This window comes from Gobius niger (genome assembly GCF_951799975.1).
Source record: "Gobius niger genome assembly, chromosome: 23".
NCBI lineage: Eukaryota > Metazoa > Chordata > Actinopteri > Gobiiformes > Gobiidae > Gobius > Gobius niger.
Genome location: NC_136874.1, coordinates 660,938 through 680,410, shown reverse-complemented (window position 1 = coordinate 680,410; position 19,473 = coordinate 660,938). Strand labels below are relative to the sequence as shown.

Here is a 19,473-nt window from a genome sequence, read left to right as displayed (position 1 = left end):
AGGACTAAACCAGGACTAAACCAGGACTAAAGCAGGACTAAACCAGGACTAAACCAGGACTAAACCAGGACTAAACCAGGACTAAACCAGGACTAAACCAGGACTAAACCAGGACTAAACCAGGACTAAACCAGGACTAAACCAGGACTAAACCAGGACTAAACCAGGAATTAACCAGGACTAAACAAGACTAAACAAGACTAAACCAGTTGTAAACACGGTCTTTCATTGAGTTGTCACTGGGACATAATATGTGTCTATTGGTCTGTTGAAATAAAAAAGAATCTCTGTGGGAGGAACCCCAGACCCCCCTTTTAAATGTGCAAGGCAAGTTTATTTGTAGAGCACAATTCATACACAAGGCAATTCAAAGTGCTTCACAGCTGCATAAATATAAGAAAACAAATACAATCAATAAAAACATCAACATAGAATTAATCAATTACAGTAAGACGCGAGAGTGCAGATAAAATACTTTCAGTTATGTGCATGTTTAAGTCTTGTTTAGATTCGCTCTGTCTTGAGCGAGTCAAGACAGACTTGACTCGCCCAGTCTTCTGGCAGTAGCAGAGGTTCTTCCTCCAGGGCCACGGAGCTCCGGTTGGGCTCATTATGTTTAAGTCACTTCTGCATCTTCAAAAAAAAAAACATGTATTTATCCTTGTGTAGAGAGAGACGTTATATGGGGGCCCTGGAATTTGTTTAGCCCTGGGGCCCATTTGACTTAACTCCGGCCCTGACAGTGGAACACATGACTCTAAATATTTGGTGTGGTAATCGCAGTTGGTCAAAAACACTCTGACACTACAGTCTCCGAAAGCGCCGCCGTCCCTCCACCATCCTTCAGACTCTTACTTTGAAACCCCTGACAGGAAGCCCCCCCTACACTCCGCTGCTTTGCCCTCGGCGCAGCTGTAAAACAGTTGTTCCGCTGCTGTCAACATCCTTTACGCACGGCGCGCACACGGGGCCGCGTCACTCTCTCCTCTCCCGCAGACGCTTCAACTTCTCCTTCCAGCCGATCTCTGACGTTTTCCTCCGTTTCCATCACGTTCTGCTCGCTTTTCCTGCGTCTCCTTCACGTGCACGTCTCCATCGTTACGCGCGAGGGTCCAGCCCGGTGTGGCGGCTCGCGCTCATGTTTTGGGACCGTGACTCTGAACGGGCTCGTGCTTCGGTCGCTGCGCAGTAACGCGTCCCCGTGTTGTCGGATGTGTTTGGGGGGAGATGAACTCCGCGGAGCAGACCGTGACCTGGCTCATTTCCCTGGGCGTCCTGGACTCGCCCAAGAAGCGAGTGTCCGACCCCGAGGCGTTCCTCCAGGCGTCCGTCCGGGATGGAGCGGTGCTGTGCCGGCTGCTGGAGCGGCTGCGCCCCGGGAGCGTGGACAAGGTGAGTCTCCTCCGGTCCGGGTTAAAGGGACAGGCCCGAGTGCGGTCCGTGGCGCTCAGAGATGGCACTCAAATCTGGCTTTAATTTAGTCATGTTATTATAAATGACCCGTTTAACCTCTTAACCCCCGCTTTAACCGAGCACAGTCCAGCTTTACCCAAATCTAAAAGCTTCTTGACTGGAGAGCTTACACCCTCCAGGCCAGAGTAAAGCCTCATTTGAAAGCTAAGACCTGCAAAACTCATCTCAGGTATTTCCTTGCATTGTCGACGAGTTTGTTGCAATTTGTCGTATTTTTGTCGTATTTTTGTCGTATTTTTGTCACATTTTTGTCGTATTTTTGTAGTATTTTTGTAATATTTTTGTAATATTTTTGTTGCATTTTTGTCGCATTTTTGTCGTATTTTTGTAATATTTTTGTCGTATTTTTGTCGTATTTTTGTCGTATTTTTGTCGTATTTTTGTCGTATTTTTGTCGTATTTTTGTCGTATTTTTGCCGTATTTTTGTCGAATTTTTGTCGTATTTTTGACGTATTTTTGACGTATTTTTGACGTATTTTTGTCGTATTTTTGTCGTATTTTTGTCGTATTTTTGTCGTATTTTTGTCGTATTTGTGTCGTATTTTTGTCGTATTTTTGCCGTATTTTTGTCGTATTTTTGTCGTATTTTTGTCGTATTTTTGTCGTATTTGTGTCGTATTTTTGCCGTATTTTTGTCGTATTTTTGATGTATTTTTGACGTATTTTTGACGTATTTTTGACGTATTTTTGACGTATTTTTGTCGTATTTTTTCGTATTTTTTTCGTATTTTTTTCACATTTTTGTCGTATTTTTGTCGTATTTTTGACGTATTTTTGTCGTATTTTTGTCGTATTTTTGTCGTATTTTTGCCGTATTTTTGTCGTATTTTTGACGTATTTTTGCCGTATTTTTGTCGTATTTTTGACGTATTTTTGTCGTATTTTTGTCGTATTTTTGTCGTATTTTTGTCTTATTTTTGTCATGTTTTTGTCGTATTTTTGTAATATTTTTGTCGTATTTTTGTCCTGTTTTGTAGCTGCTGTTTCTAAAGTTTGCCTTTGTCATAACTGTGTTAATGATTTGAATAAACATTTGCATTTCCTTCTGTCTCATTTCTGGATAATATTTAACATTTTCTACTTTTCAAAGTAAAAGCTCGTGATGACGAGATCTGACAGACTGATAGTTTTGTGTCTATTGTCTCTTTATTAAATGACACGTTCAGCATTATCTAAAGCTAATGCATTTTGGCTGAAAAGTAAAGTGTCTGACACCGTTTTAGTTCTTGTATTATGATGCTGTAGTGAAGCTTTAAACAGTGTCGACTAGACTGGGTTGAATGAGGATGTTTTGTGGTCAGACTCAGAGAGGAGAGAGGAGGGGGTCAGTAGAAGGAGAGAGGAGGTCAGTGTAAGGAGAGAGGAGGTCAGTGTAAGGAGAGAGGAGGTCAGTATAAGGAGAGAGGAGGTCAGTGTAAGGAGAGAGGAGGGGGTCAGTATAAGGAGAGAGGAGGTCAGTATAAGGAGAGAGGAGGTCAGTATAAGGAGAGAGGCGGGGGTCAGTATAAGGAGAGAGGAGGTCAGTATAAGGAGAGAGGAGGTCAGTATAAGGAGAGAGGAGGTCAGTATAAGGAGAGAGGAGGTCAGTATAAGGAGAGAGGCGGGGGTCAGTATAAGGAGAGAGGAGGGGGTCAGTATAAGGAGAGAGGAGGGTCAGTATAAGGAGAGAGGAGGGTCAGTATAAGGAGAGAGGAGGGTCAGTATAAGGAGAGAGGAGGGTCAGTATAAGGAGAGAGGCGGGGGTCAGTATAAGGAGAGAGGAGGTCAGTATAAGGAGAGAGGAGGTCAGTATAAGGAGAGAGGAGGTCAGTATAAGGAGAGAGGAGGTCAGTATAAGGAGAGAGGCGGGGGTCAGTATAAGGAGAGAGGAGGGGGTCAGTATAAGGAGAGAGGAGGGTCAGTATAAGGAGAGAGGAGGGTCAGTATAAGGAGAGAGGAGGGTCAGTATAAGGAGAGAGGAGGTCAGTATAAGGAGAGAGGAGGTCAGTATAAGGAGAGAGGAGGGTCAGTATAAGGAGAGAGGCGGGGGTCAGTATAAGGAGAGAGGAGGGGGTCAGTATAAGGAGAGAGGAGGGTCAGTATAAGGAGAGAGGAGGGTCAGTATAAGGAGAGAGGAGGTCAGTATAAGGAGAGAGGAGGTCAGTATAAGGAGAGAGGAGGGGGTCAGTATAAGGAGAGAGGAGGGTCAGTATAAGGAGAGAGGAGGAGGTCAGTATAAGGAGAGAGGAGGGGGTCAGTATAAGGAGAGAGGAGGGTCAGTATAAGGAGAGAGGAGGTCAGTGTAATGTCCTTTCTTGCTTCAGGACTGCTTTCCATCAGAGCGAGACCAGGATCACACACACGTTACATAAAAAGTCTCTTTTACATAAGTTCTTCCCTCAGTGACGGCTTTTTTATTCATATCTGAGCTGCACATTAAAGAAACGTTCTGTGGGGATTCCTTTGTGTAACTTTGCCTCCAGCCTTTGTCCTCCACATCGACGTCTCCTCACAGTTTCTACAATCCATAAACAATAACCGTGCACAGTCCAAACGCTTTATACCAACAATAACTCCAGTGATTTACAGGAAAGTCAATTAATAGTGCAAACAAATGTCTTGAATTTTCCTCCCAGCTGGTGTTAGATCAAAATGTCTCTAAAAATGTCTGAAAAAGCTTCACTTATGCCATAAATTCAGAGAAAATGTTAAATATATGGCGTAAAACACATTTAACTGCACTTTTCTGTTCATATAACACGTTTTTTTTATTTTTAAAGTGATGATATTTACTTTATCCTTTGCTAAATGTTTGTGAATCTTTGGAAATGCTGCTTGAACCTGAAAAACTATGAATTTCGCCCAGAATAAATACAAATCTTTGTTTTGAGGACACGACCTGGAGCGCGCTCTTATTGTGAAAGTGCGGACCGGAAGCGTTAGCATTAGCTCCCGTTAGCTTGACGATAAGTGGCAGGTGTATCCACAATAACCCGGGGTTTTTAACACTTGTTTATTGTTTATCCTCCTCCTCCTCCTCTTCCTCACTCTGAGTCTGACCTCTGAGTCTGACCTCTGACCTCTGACCTCTGTCCGCAGTTTTTCTCGGAGCCGCGCACGGAGGCGGAGGGACAGAGGAACGTGGCCGAGTTCGTGAGGGGCTGCGGGGGCTTCGGTGTGGAGGTGAGTCCGCTGGTTCCTAACATTGACCTCGCGTGTTGTTCAGAGAAAAGCTCCTGTAGAAAAGGATAAAACCTTCTGGACATTTTATACTTCTGTTTTCTGCGAGTTTTCTTGAACACATCGCGTCCTGTTATTGCTGGACAGGGGCGGGTCTGAGTGTTATGGTCAAAGGGCAAATACCACATGAAACACATCGATGTTTCTGATTATTTTTCTGATTTGTAATGACACTCACGCTCTGTTTACTAAAATACCTGTTCAGAACCAACAACATGTGAAGAAATGTGGGAAAAAGACTTTGGAAAAGAAATTGGGAAAATAAGAATAAATCGGGGATAAATAAATGTGGTAAAATATGTATTTAAACAAAAATTAGGGCAAAATTTTGTAAAACAATTTGGGAAAAGTTGGGAAATCATTGGGAATTAAGAAATAGGGCAAAAATGGGGGACTTTTTTTATTTTAATTTTAATTTTTAATTGAAACCACCAAGTCATTCCCATGTCAGAGATCGACCGATATGTTTTTTTTTCTTCGGCCGATATTTTCGACCAGTATTTACAGTATTTCCAGTAGTAGTATTTACAGTATTACCAGTAGTAGTATTTACAGTATTACCAGTAGTAGTATTTACAGTATTACCAGTAGTAGTAGTAGTACCAGTATTTCTGGATGATTTCTCCAAATGTCGGATCTATAATCCTGTAAAAACAAACACTTGGCTGATTTTATTTGATACTTTAGGTGATTCAATCATAGTTTCTGTCCCGGCTTCCATTAGTTTGCGTTAGCTTTAGCATGCTGTTGCTAGCTTTAGCATGCTGTTGCTAGCTTTAGCATGCTGTTGCTAGCTTTAGCATGCTGTTGCTAGCCGCAGCTCGAGCTTCTGTGCTTCATATTCACTGAGGTTCAGTGAAACTGGTGTTTAAAGGGGGGGTATCATTAAAAACATGGCTGAAGTGTTGCCTTGGCACATTCACGTATTTCTGAGTAATCTGTAAAAACTCTGATGGCGGCCATTTTAGGGATAGGTTTGCCTGAGTCCTCCTAGGAACGCCCCCACCTCCTGGAGACGCCTCCGAGCTTTGGTCACCAGCCGAGTAACCAACCACTGCTCCTCAGCAGAACCCCCTCCCCACTGATGCCACAGACAGCGTGTGGAGGGGGCGTGTCTAAAGGCTCAGAGGTTCTTAAAGAGACAGAGGCCTATTTCAAGACATTCACTACAGCCATTTTGAGAGAGACATTTTATACAAGGCAGTTATTCTAATTTACTGCATTTACAGACCAACAGAAGGTTTGTCATCATTGTAGTGTGATATAGACTGGTGCTATGGGACTGAAAAAAGCAGAACACCCCCTCTTTAAAGCAGAACACCCCCTCTTTAAAGCAGAACACCCCCTCTTTAAAGCAGAACACCCCCTCTTTAAAGCAGAACACCCCCTCTTTAAAGCAGAACACCCCCTCTTTAAAGCAGAACACCCCCTCTTTAAAGCAGAACACGCCCTCTTTAAAGCAGAACACCCCCTCTTTAAAGCAGAACACCCCCTCTTTAAAGCAGAACACGCCCTCTTTAAAGCAGAACACCCCCTCTTTAAAGCAGAACACGCCCTCTTTAAAGCAGAACACGCCCTCTTTAAAGCAGAACACCCCCTCTATAAAGCAGAACACCCCCTCTTTAAAGCAGAACACCCCCTCTTTAAAGCAGAACACGCCCTCTTTAAAGCAGAACACGCCCTCTTTAAAGCAGAACACCCCCTCTATAAAGCAGAACACGCCCTCTTTAAAGCAGAACACCCCCTCTTTAAAGCAGAACACGCCCTCTTTAAAGCAGAACACGCCCTCTTTAAAGCAGAACACGCCCTCTTTAAAGCAGAACACCCCCTCTTTAAAGCAGAACACCCCCTCTTTAAAGCAGAACACGCCCTCTTTAAAGCAGAACACGCCCTCTTTAAAGCAGAACACCTCCTCTTTAAAGCAGAACACCCCCTCTTTAGAGCAGAACACCCCCTCTTTAGAGCAGAACACCCCCTCTTTAGAGCAGAACACCCCCTCTTTAACAGACTTGTATCTAACCAGTTTTCATGGTGATGTTTCTCCTGAGCCCGAGCGACTGAAGCAGAAACAGGACGTCTCCATCACTGTCGCTCCTGGATATCGGCTTTTATCCGATACTGTCAAATCCCCAATTATCGGCCTGATATATCGGTTTATTTCTTGGATGCCGGTTGTAACTTGTTTCAGGAGGTTTGTTCTGATCTGTAGATTAGCTTCTGCTGCGTCTGAAGCTGGTTTTACTTTGATTATTAGATTTTCTCTTTCCTCCGTCTCGCTCGTCTGTTCAGCACAGCCCTGGAGAAGATCAGAGGCCGTTTACTCTGGTCTTCAGTCTCAACACAAATATATAATATATATAATATATAATATAATATATATAATATATATAAGAAACATAAACAAGACTGACAGACTTAACTGGTTTGGTTTATGTTTCACTTCAGTCGCTTCGTTAAACATTCATGCTCCATAAACGAGGCCAAACCACAGTCATATTCTCCTCCCCCCTCCCTCCCCCCCTCCCCTCCCTCCCCCCTCCCTCCCTCTCCTCCCTCCCTCCCTCCCCCTCCCCCCTCCCTCATTGATTGGGTGAATGATTTCCTGCCCGCAGACAGACCGTCCTCTGTTGTGTAAAGTCCATAACGACGCCACACTTTTTCCACACAGTAAATCAATAAAGTCTGAGCTCGACGCATTATTTCACATCACAGCGGCTTTAACCCAACCGGCCCGAACGCTGGATTCATCCGCCATTAATACTGCACAAGTTATTTATAAACACGAGTCAGACGCCGGCGTTTTTCAGGACGGAAATCCAATATGGCGGCTGACATTGAACAAAATTTTTTGAAAAGAACAGAAAAAAAGTCGAAAAATTATACATATTTTTAATTGATACGTTTTAAAAAGTTTCACAATTTTTGGAACATAAAAAAAGAAAAAAAAGAAAAGAAAAATTGTAAAAGTTTAAAAAAAACATTGGAACAGTTTGGAAAAGTTTTGAACAGTTTTCAAATATTTTCCAAAATGTTCAAAATCTGTAAAAAGTTTTGGAAAAAAAAAGTGAAAAATGAAAAAAAACAAAACAAAACAAAGAAAAGCAGTGAAAAAGTTTTGAAAAGTAAAAAAAAAAAGTTGGCAATTTTTTTTAAACATTTCAGATATTTAAAAAAAAAATTAATCCGTTTGGAAAAGTTTTGAACATTTTTGTTTTTGTAAATGTTGGATTTTATGGAACATTTTTTGTACATGTTGTAAAATGTCGTCCATGTCTGTGTCTCCCTGGTCTTTCCCTGGTCTTCTTCATCCACACACACTGACATGTTTGGTATCCACGTGTAGCAGGAAAGGCCGTGGTCGTTTCCTGTGGGAGACGGCGGCGGTTAAAGCCCCCCCCCCCGCGGTTAAAGCCCCCCCTGTGAGATGGTTTTGTTCCAGCTCTTCTCACGTGTTCACAAACTGACCTGGATCGAACCCAGATCTTCCAGACTCTCATTTCCAAATGCAGCGTTTGGACGTGGACCAAAGCGCCGTGATGGTGGCCGTGTGGGCGGAGCTTCAGGGGGATGAGGTAATGCTCGCTGTAAAAAGGCTTTTCCAATCAGCCCGATGAGGAGACGCGAGCGAGGACTGAACCTCAGAGCGAGGAGGAGCGAGGCGTTCAGGAGGAGCGAGGAGGAGCGAGGCGTTCAGGAGGCCTGGGGTTTCACAGCGTCCTCCTCGTGAGAGCAGGTAGGACGTTTGCGCCTCGTTACTTTAGAGATAGATCTCGTTCGTGACCACCATGAAAAGCTCAGAATCCTGTTCTGGTAACTATGGTAACGAGGCTCGACTGAGGCTGGACGTATCCACATGAAACAAAAACTGTCACCAAGTCATTTTATTCTGTAATTTCCCCTCATTATTTACACATTTTTTCATATTTTTTCTTCATTTATTTCCAACTATTATAAAAAATTTTTTGCAAATTTTGTCAGAATTTCCCCCCACATTTTTTTCTTGAATTTAAATATTTTTTCCACTTTTTCCCCTCATTTTTTTTCAGATTTTTCCCCAATTTTTTCTTAATTCTTCTGATATTTTCCTCCACATTTTTCCCTGTTATTCCCCTGATTTCCCTCATTTTTCCCACATTCTTTTCCTCAAGTTTTTCTAATTTTTCCACTTTTCATCCACATTTTTTTCATATTTTAGATTAGTTTTTTCTATATTCATTTCTCTTTTTTTTTCCCTCCAAAATTTCTTAATTTTGTCCTTATTTTCCTCCACATTCTTTCCCCCATTATTCCCAACATTTTCCTCATTTTCCCACAGTTTTTTCTACATTATTTTTCTTCTACATTTTTCCCTCGTTGTCCTGAAACTCTTCACATTTTCCCCACTTTATTTTCACATTTTCCCCCCAGTTTTTCTGCCTTTCTTTCCAAAACGTTCCTAAATGGTCGATGTTTAAAATCTCTGTAACCGTTGGATCTTTCCACATGAAACAAAAACTGTCCTAAAGTCCCGCGTCTGCTCTGAGGTCACATGATCAGGGGGGGACGTTCCTCTCCTGTGTGTTCTGAGTGAGTGATGTTTAGCCCCGCCTCCTGAGCTCCTGTGTGTTCTGAGTGAGTGATGTTTAGCCCCGCCTCCTGAGCTCCTGTGTGTTCTGGTTGGGTGGTGTTTAGCTCCGCCTCCTGAGCTCCTGTGTGTTCTGAGTGAGTGGTGTTTAGCCCCGCCTCCTGATCTCCTGTGTGTTCTGGGTGAGTGGTGTTTAGCCCCGCCTCCTGAGCTCCTGTGTGTTCTGGGTGAGTGTTTAGCCCCGCCTCCTGAGCTCCTGTGTGTTCTGGTTGTGGTGTTTAGCCCCGCCTCCTGATCTCCTGTGTGTTCTGAGTGAGTGTTTAGCTCCGCCTCCTGAGCTCCTGCTTGTTTCTCCTCCTTGGCTTCCCTCCAGCTCTGGCTCCGACCTTCAGCGCTTCAGCTCTCGCTCCGTCTGCCGCAGAGCATCGTTCTGCATTTCAGATCAGCCTCTCCTGATTTAATCGTCAGCACACGAGGCCTGAAAACTCCAGGAGCTTTACGGTTTGGGTAAAGCTGAGCTGGAGAAGCAGCTCTTTAACATCTCCACACAGAGAGGAGGACGGAGGAGCTGCGGCTGCGTGGGTGAAGAAACATCTAAAAATACAACAGAGAAGCTGAGAGATCTTTAAATATGTAGAAGTAAGAGAAGCAGAACAGAAGCCATGAAATCCTTCAGCTCATCCTGGAGCAAACATACACTAAATACAAAGTACTTCAGAGTACTTCAGCGATGCTTCAGCGATACTTCAGCGATACTTCAGCGATACTTCAGTGATACTTCAGCGATACTTCAGCGATACTTCAGCGATACTTCAGCGATACTTCAGCGATACTTCAGCGATACTTCAGAGATACTTCAGTGATACTTCAGCGATACTTCAGCGATACTTCAGCGATACTTCAGCGATACTTCAGTGATACTTCAGCGATACTTCAGGGATACTTCAGAGATACTTCAGAGATACTTCAGTGATACTTCAGCGATACTTCAGCGATACTTCAGCGATACTTCAGCGATACTTCAGCGATACTTCAGCGATACTTCAGCGATACTTCAGCGATACTTCAGTGATACTTCAGCGATACTTCAGCGATACTTCAGCGATACTTCAGCGATACTTCAGCGATACTTCAGCGATGCTTCAGCGATACTTCAGCGATGCTTCAGTGATACTTCGGTGATACTTCGGCGATACTTCGGCGATACTTCAGTGATACTTCAGCGATACTTCAGCGATACTTCAGCGATGCTTCAGCGATGCTTCAGCGATACTTCAGTGATGCTTCAGCGATACTTCGGCGATACTTCAGTGATACTTCAGAGATACTTCAGCGATACTTCGGCGATACTTCGGCGATACTTCGGCGATACTTCGGCGATACTTCAGTGATACTTCAGCGATACTTCAGCGATACTTCAGCGATGCTTCAGCGATGCTTCAGCGATACTTCAGCGATGCTTCGGCGATACTTCGGCGATACTTCAGTGATACTTCAGAGATACTTCGGCGATACTTCGGCGATACTTCGGCGATACTTCGGCGATACTTCGGCGATACTTCAGCGATACTTCAGCGATACTTCAGCGATACTTCAGCGATACTTCAGCGATACTTCAGTGATACTTCAGTGATACTTCAGTGATACTTCAGCGATGCTTCAGCGATACTTCAGTGATACTTCAGTGATACTTCAGTGATACTTCAGTGATACTTCAGTGATACTTCAGCGATACTTCAGCGATGCTTCAGCGATGCTTCAGCGATACTTCAGCGATGCTTCGGCGATACTTCGGCGATACTTCAGTGATACTTCAGAGATACTTCGGCGATACTTCGGCGATACTTCGGCGATACTTCGGCGATACTTCGGCGATACTTCAGCGATACTTCAGCGATACTTCAGCGATACTTCAGCGATACTTCAGTGATACTTCAGTGATACTTCAGTGATACTTCAGAGATACTTCAGCGATACTTCAGCGATACTTCAGCGATACTTCAGCGATACTTCAGCGATACTTCAGCGATACTTCAGAGATACTTCAGCGATACTTCAGCGATACTTCAGCGATACTTCAGCGATACTTCAGCGATACTTCAGCGATACTTCAGCGATACTTCAGCGATACTTCAGCGATACTTCAGAGATACTTCAGAGATACTTCAGCGATACTTCAGCGATACTTCAGCGATACTTCAGCGATACTTCAGCGATACTTCAGCGATACTTCAGCGATACTTCAGCGATACTTCAGCGATACTTCAGCGATACTTCAGCGATACTTCAGCGATACTTCAGCGATACTTCAGAGATACTTCAGCGATACTTCAGCGATACTTCGGCGATACTTCGGCGATACTTCGGCGATACTTCGGCGATACTTCGGCGATACTTCGGCGATACTTCGGCGATACTTCGGCGATACTTCGGCGATACTTCGGCGATACTTCGGCGATACTTCGGCGATACTTCGGCGATACTTCAGCGATACTTCAGCGATACTTCAGCGATACTTCAGCGATACTTCAGCGATACTTCAGCGATGCTTCAGCGATGCTTCAGCGATACTTCAGCGATACTTCAGCGATACTTCAGCCATACTTCGGCGATACTTCGGCGATGCTTCGGCGATACTTCGGCGATACTTCAGCGATACTTCAGCGATACTTCAGCGATACTTCAGCGATACTTCAGCGATACTTCAGCGATACTTCAGCCATACTTCAGCCATACTTCGGCGATACTTCGGCGATACTTCGGCGATACTTCGGCGATACTTCGGTCGATACTTCGGCGATACTTCGGCGATACTTCGGCGATACTTCGGCGATACTTCGGCGATACTTCGGCGATACTTCAGCGATACTTCAGCGATACTTCAGCGATTCTTCAGCGATACTTCAGCGATACTTCAGCGATACTTCAGCGATACTTCAGTGATGCTTCAGCGATGCTTCAGCGATACTTCAGCGATACTTCAGCGATACTTCAGCGATACTTCAGCCATACTTCAGCGATACTTCAGTGATGCTTCAGCGATGCTTCAGCGATACTTCAGTGATACTTCAGCGATACTTCAGCGATACTTCAGTGATACTTCAGTGATACTTCAGCGATACTTCAGTGATACTTCAGCGATGCTTCAGCGATGCTTCAGTGATACTGACGCCTGTACTCAAATATCTGTCATTTATAAACCAGGACGATGATGTGTGGAAGATCTGCATATTTACAACATCAGGTTCATCTGCAAGAAATGGGGGAAAAATGTGGAAGAAATTGATGGAAAATATGAGGGAAAAAAATGTGAAAATATAATTTCTTTGAGCTGAAATAACCAAGTCCTTGAATCCTGTCCCTGAACCAACAGCAAAACTTAGTCCCTAAAGATATATCATAATTCGGTTCCTGCTCTAGTATCTAGTACTAGTATCTAGTACTTGTACTTAGTCCGGCCTGATTTATCCAGGTTTGAACTCGGGCTGAACGATGTGGACGTTTCAGATCTCGATCCGATGTGACTCTGGGTGAAAACGAAGCATTTTTCAGAAAAATAAAATGATACAAAAGAGGCCGTTTTATTTATTGTTTTTATCTTATATCGATGACGATCTTTCAGCCCGAGTGTGAAAAACAGGGAGGAATCAGACATTTGACACATTCTTTCACTTAGAACTAGTTTATTGTAAAACTCCACAGATCTAAATTCCCACGTTTAAACCAGTGTCTGCGCTCACTGGTGAGTGAATGAGAGCATGAATGGGTGAGTGGATCCTTCCTCTAAAGCGCTTTGAGAGCCTAATGTAGGTGCAAAAGCGCTTTATAAGTTGAGACCATTTACATTTAAACCTGGCTCTGCTCATTACTGAAACCTCCTGTTCCTGTGGGTGGTCCTCAGCTGAAGGTTCCTCCAGGTTTTATTAGTCATGATGTGAAGCTGATACTGTGATACCAGGATGAGTCTCGTGCTTCTGTCTCAGCAGCTGCAGACACAGAGATTAGAGACGGGCTCAGACGGGGCCTAATCCCTCTTAAATCAGTCTGCCCCAGGGTCTGCCCCAGGGTCTGCCCCAGGGTCTGCCCCAGGGTCTGCCCCAGGGTCTGCCCCAGGGTCTGCCCCAGGGTCTGCCCCAGGGTCTGCCCCAGTGTCTGCCCCAGGGTCTGCCCCAGTGTCTGCCCCAGGGTCTGCCCCAGGGTCTGTCCCAGTGTCTGCCCAGGGTCTGTCCCAGGGTCTGCCCCAGGGTCTGCCCCAGGGTCTGCCCCAGTGTCTGCCCCAGGGTCTGTCCCAGGGTCTGTCCCAGTGTCTGCCCAGGGTCTGCCCCAGGGTCTGCCCCAGGGTCTGCCCCAGGGTCTGCCCCGACTGCGCTCCAGACTGATATAATCAACTATTAAACAAACTCACAGCTACAATAATGCACTTTACATATTTAACCCACAGAACCAGCTCCTCTAACCCTGACCACGCCCACAGCTCCTCTAACCCTGACCACGCCCACAGCTCCTCTAACCCTGACCACGCCCACAGCTCCTCTAACCCTGACCCTGACCACGCCCACAGCTCCGCCTCTTTCCTCTCCCTGAAGGTCAGATGTTAAAGTTTAGTCCTTTGTCTCACATGTATTGTTTATTTCTGCTGCTCCTCCCACAAAGGAAACGCCCATATTTGGCTCACAGCGTCATCTCGGTCACAGCCTTTCCTGCTACACGTGGATACCGAACATCTTTGTGAAGGAATGAGCGAAGTTGGCGTCACTTCCTGGATAGATCTGAGCCTGGTCTGTTTTCTGACAGTCTTTGTTTTGTTGCAGCCGTTCGAGCCCAGTGACCTCCTGCAGAACTTCCCCAGAGTCCTCAGCTGTTTGGTGGCGCTGAACAAGGCCACAGAAGGTACCACACTGACCACACTGACCACACTGACCACACTGACCACACTGACCACACGTACCACATGAAAGCGCCCACTCTCTGGAGCGCCGCCTCAGAACAGACTGTCCTGGACACGAGGCCGGCGCTGCTGCCAAACACGAGCCGCTCGGGAACACGAAGATCTGGTTTGGTCCTGGTTCAAGGAGGAGAAAACACGACCAGCAGAAAGAAACACAAATCCTCATATTTAACTGTTCACTCATTTAGACCTGGTTTACTTTGATGCTTCTCACTGGTTCTGAGGTAAATGTAGCTTGAAATAATAAAACTGCCAATGGGAAAAGTGCAATAATCACAAACCCACTGGAAACGATTCTGAAATAAATATATGTAAACACGTCAAAACAAGGGAAATAATCCAGCTCAAGTTTGAAATATTAGGCTCGATCTGAGACGTTTGACTCATGGAGATCAGTTCATCTTTGGAACGTTTGGATAAAGGATCTGGGAACCTCTCTGGAGGATCCGGTAAAGATGTGAGATGGTTTAATGAGAATGTTGTACATGACGTTAGACTCCACACTTTACTCGATGGATTTTGTAAAGTAACTAAAAACTACTACGATTAATATTTTTTCAGGCAGAAATTCATTGCAGCAATTGATTGTGAAAAAAGGCCTTTCAAATCAGAGCCGTGGGAAGATGTTTTAGTGAGGGGGCGCTGAGGGACAAAATGTACCCCCAAAATAATCTGTGCATAAATCCTATTTATTAACCTCTTAACTCCCGCCTGAACCGAGAGCATTTTCTCCAGTTCAGCTTTACCCAAATCCTGCAGGCCAGTGTAACGCCTCATTTGAAAGACCTACAAAACTAAACTGATCTTTTTCCTCACGTCAGATTTTTTTTTCATCACTTTTTTTGTCGGGCAGTCGTCTCATTTTTGTCAAATTATTCCCATTTTTTTTTGTCAAATTCTTATCACTTTTTCGTCAATTTTTTGTCCATTTGTGTCATTTTTTCTAAACTTTTGTCACATTTTCATCCTTGTTTTCGTCTCAGTTTTGTTGCTATTTTCACATCTTTTTTTCCAGAAGCTTTTGGATTGGGGTAAAGCTGGAGAACATGTGCTCGGTTCAGGTGGGAGTTAAGGGGTTGATATTGCCTGCACCCTGGGTTTCCACAGCCTTGTTTCAAATGCTGTTCAGTCCTTCTTTTCTTCCTTGATTCTTTCCTTCCTCTCAGATCAAGTACAGATGTCCTTATTTTCATGTCTCTTCATCATGTTTTGGTTTGTAACGCTGAGACTGTTTTCGTTTAACGCTGAGACTGTTTTCAGATCCGGACCCGCCTGACGAAGTGTGTGTCCCTCGATCGTCCGCTCTGAGGATCAAGTCTTTCGATTCGATCAACACTCAGACGAGGTCGTCCAAACTCCTGCAGCCGCTTTACCGCAGCCTGGTGAGTCCACACGCTAACACCAGGAGGCTAGCACCTCTGCTACAGGAGGCTAACCACGCTAACACCAGGGGGCTAACACCTCTGCCACAGGAGGCTAACCACGCTAACACCAGGAGGCTAGCACCTCTGCTACAGGAGGCTAATGCTACAGGAGGGGAATGCTACAGGAGGCTAATACTATGGGAGGCTAATGCTACAGGAGGATAATGCTACAGGAGGTTAATGCTATGGGAAGCTAATGCTACGTGAGGCTAATGCTACAGGAAGCTAATGCTACAGGAGGGGAATGCTACAGGAGGCTAATGCTAAAGGAGGCTAATGCTACAGGAGGGGAATGCTACAGGAGGCTAATGCTAAAGGAGGCTAATGCTACAGGAAGCTAATGCTACAGGAAGCTAATGCTATGGGAGGATAATGCTACGTGAGGCTAATGCCACCGGAGGCTAATGCTACAGGAGGCTAATCCTACGTGAGGCTAATGCTACAGGAGGCTAATGCTACGTGAGGCTAATGCCACCGGAGGCTAATGCTACGTGAGGCTAATGCTACAGGAGGCTAATGCCACAGGAGGCTAATGCTACAGGAGGGGAATGCCACTGGAGGCTAATGCTACGTGAGGCTAATGCTACGTGAGGCTAATGCTACAGGAGGCTAATGCCACAGGAGGCTAATGCTACAGGAGGGGAATGCTACGTGAGGCTAATGCTACGTGAGGCTAATGCTACGTGAGGCTAACCGCTCTGCCACGGGAGGCTAGTGCTACGTGAGGCTAATGCTTCGTGAGGCTAATGCTTCGTGAGGCTAATGCCACAGGAGGCTAATGCTACGTGAGGCTAACCGCTCTGCCACGGGAGGCTAGTGCTACGTGAGGCTAATGCTTCGTGAGGCTAATGCTTCGTGAGGCTAATGCTACAGGAGGCTAATGCTACAGGAAGCTAATGCTACGTGAGGCTAATGCTACGTGAGGCTAATGCTACGTGAGGCTAATGCTACAGGAGGCTAATGCCACAGGAGGCTAATGCTACGTGAGGCTAATGCTACAGGAGGCTAATGCTACGTGAGGCTAACCGCTCTGCTTCTCTCAGGACATGTCGGAGGGCGGGGGGAGTGGCCAGGTGCTGGTCAAGGCGCGCTTCCCGTTCGAACAGACCAATGAGGACGAGCTGTCGTTCCTGAAGGGTGATGTCATCAGCGTGAGCCGGCAGGAGGAGGGCGGCTGGTGGGAGGGGTCTCTGAACGGGAAGACCGGCTGGTTCCCGAGCAACTACGTCCGCGAACTCAAGTCCGGTGAGTTTCACCATGTTTTTCAGGAAGTCAATCCAAGATGGCGGCGCTCGCTGGACTTTCCCACGCTCTTCATTCACACAGACGGACATGTTTGTGTCCTGTGTGGGAGACAGTCTGGAAGATTGTAGAAGAGTGGTACAAATTTAAAAGGAAAGAAAACTTTTTTAAGCTGTTAGTAAATATTTTTAAAAGTTTTGAAAAAAAAAAATCGAAAAATTGTAGATCTTTTTTTATTGATAAGAAAAAAAAGTGCAAAATATAAATTGGGAAAATTTCAGAAAAAAAACGAAAAAAAAACATTGGAACAATTTGGTAAAGTTTTGAACAGTTTTAAAATATATTCCGAAATGTAAAAAAAAATGATTAAGTTTTGTAAAAAAAAAAAAAGGTGAAAAAAAAGAAAGGAAACAAATCTGATTTTTTTAGATGAAAAAAAATAATAATAATAAAATCCCCAAATTTTAGTTTTTTTAAAGTTTGTTTTTGATAACTTCTCAAAAGTTTCAAAAAATATGTTTGAAAAAAGGGAACATTTCAGAAAAGTAAAAAAAAAAAAAGAACTGGAACAGTTTGGAAAAGTTTTGAACATTTTTGTTTTGGAAAAAGTTGGATATTATGGAACATTTTTTTTTTTTAAATTTGGAACATTTTGAGAAGGTTTGGAAAATGTCCTCCAACATGTCTGTGTGTCCCTGGACTTTCCCACGCTCTTCATTCACACAGACATGTTTGTATCCTGTGTGGGAGACAGTTTGGAAAGGTTTGGAAAATTGTAGAAGAGTGGTGAAAAATGTAAAAGGAAAGAAAAAAAAATGTTACTTTTATTAAATATTTTTAAAAGTTTTGAAAAAAAAATTGAAAAGAAAAATAATGCAGAAATAAATTAATGAATGAATTGGGAAAATTTCAGAAAAAAATGAAAAAACATTGAAACAGTTTTAAAATATTTTCCGAAATGTAAAAAAAATAAGTTTTGTAAAAAAAAAAAAAGAAAAGAAAAAAATAATCCCCAAATTGAAGTTTTTTTAAAATGTGTTTTTGATAAAAGTTCCCACGCTTCTTCATTCACACATACTGACATGTTTGGTATCCACGTGTAGCACGAAAGGCTGTGATCCAAATAAGGTCATTTCCTGTGTGGGAGACTCAGCGGCTAAAGAGGAACATACACAGGTGCATGTGCAGAGAAGGGACTAAACTTTAATCTGCGCTTTAGACTCAGCCACATGAAGAAGGTTTTTTCACCAGGATTTTTCCAGATCTGATTCCTGACAGATTCACTGAGTTTTTAATCCCTCCAAACAAGGAGAACAGCAGATTTCATCCCCAAAACCGACTTTCCTGAGAAACCAGACCAGACCCGGTCCCTCCGTCCCTCTGTCCGTCTGTAGAGCCTTTGTTTGTGGAGAGTCTGGACCAGGAAGGAAGAGCTGCGTAAACAAAGGCCGGACGTTCCAGACTCCACTTCCTGAAACCGAAGCTCCTCCTGAGTCACACAGAAACACAGAGGAACACTCAGAATCACTTTATATATATTTACACCCTGCAGAAACACTCAGAAATACTTTATTATATATTTAAATACCAGAAACTTCCATGTGACACGTGTTTCTTTGTTCCCGTTTGCTTTTAATGAAAATAAAAGTGCAGTAATTGAACTCCTCTTTGTTCTGTTATTTCAGAAAAGCCGTTGGAGAAACAGAAAGGCGGAACTTTGAAGAGTCCTCCCAAAGGCTTCGACAACACCATCATCAGCAAGACCTACTACAACGTGGTGAGGTTTAGACCAAGACCTACTACAACGTGGTGAGGTTTAGACCAGGACCTACTACAACGTGGTGAGGTTTAGACCAGGACCTACTACAACGTGGTGAGGTTTAGACCAGGACCTACTACAACGTGGTGAGGTTTAGTCCAGGACCTACTACAACGTGGTGAGGTTTAGTCCAGGACCTACTACAACGTGGTGAGGTTTAGACCAAGACCTACTACAACGTGGTGAGGTTTAGACCAGGACCTACTACAACGTGGTGAGACCAGGTTTAGACCAGGACCTTCTACAATGTGGTGAGGTTTAGTCCAGGACCTTCTACAACGTGGTGAGGTTTAGACCAGGACCTTCTACAACGTGGTGAGGTTTAGTCCAGGACCTACTACAACGTGGTGAGACCAGGTTTAGACCAGGACCTACTACAACGTGGTGAGGTTTAGACCAGGACCTACTACAACGTGGTGAGGTTTAGTCCAGGACCTACTACAACGTGGTGAGGTTTAGTCCAGGACCTACTACAACGTGGTGAGACCAGGTTTAGACCAGGACCTACTACAACGTGATGAGGTTTAGACCAGGACCTACTACAACGTGGTGAGGTTTAGTCCAGGACCTACTACAACGTGGTGAGGTTTAGACCAGGACCTACTACAACGCGGTGAGGTTTAGACCAGGACCTTCTACAACGTGGTGAGGTTTAGACCAGGACCTACTACAACGTGGTGAGGTTTAGTCCAGGACCTACTACAACGTGGTGAGGTTTAGTCCAGGACCTACTACAACGTGGTGAGGTTTAGACCAGGACCTACTACAACGTGGTGAGGTTTA

General features: G+C 44.4%; 1 pseudogene across 1 annotated transcript in view; it reads left to right on the top strand.

Moving 5' to 3' along the window:
- Window positions 1–1,225: 1,225 nt before the first annotated feature.
- The window catches only part of LOC306982109 (rho guanine nucleotide exchange factor 7-like), a 36,268-nt pseudogene continuing 18,020 nt past the window's right edge, over window positions 1,226–19,473 (top strand). The window contains exons 1-6 of the transcript XR_013794314.1: window positions 1,226–1,392; window positions 4,553–4,636; window positions 14,069–14,147; window positions 15,466–15,587; window positions 16,673–16,874; window positions 18,557–18,648. The product of XR_013794314.1 is annotated as a rho guanine nucleotide exchange factor 7-like (transcript). The remainder of the gene's footprint in view (window positions 1,393–4,552; window positions 4,637–14,068; window positions 14,148–15,465; window positions 15,588–16,672; window positions 16,875–18,556; window positions 18,649–19,473) is intronic.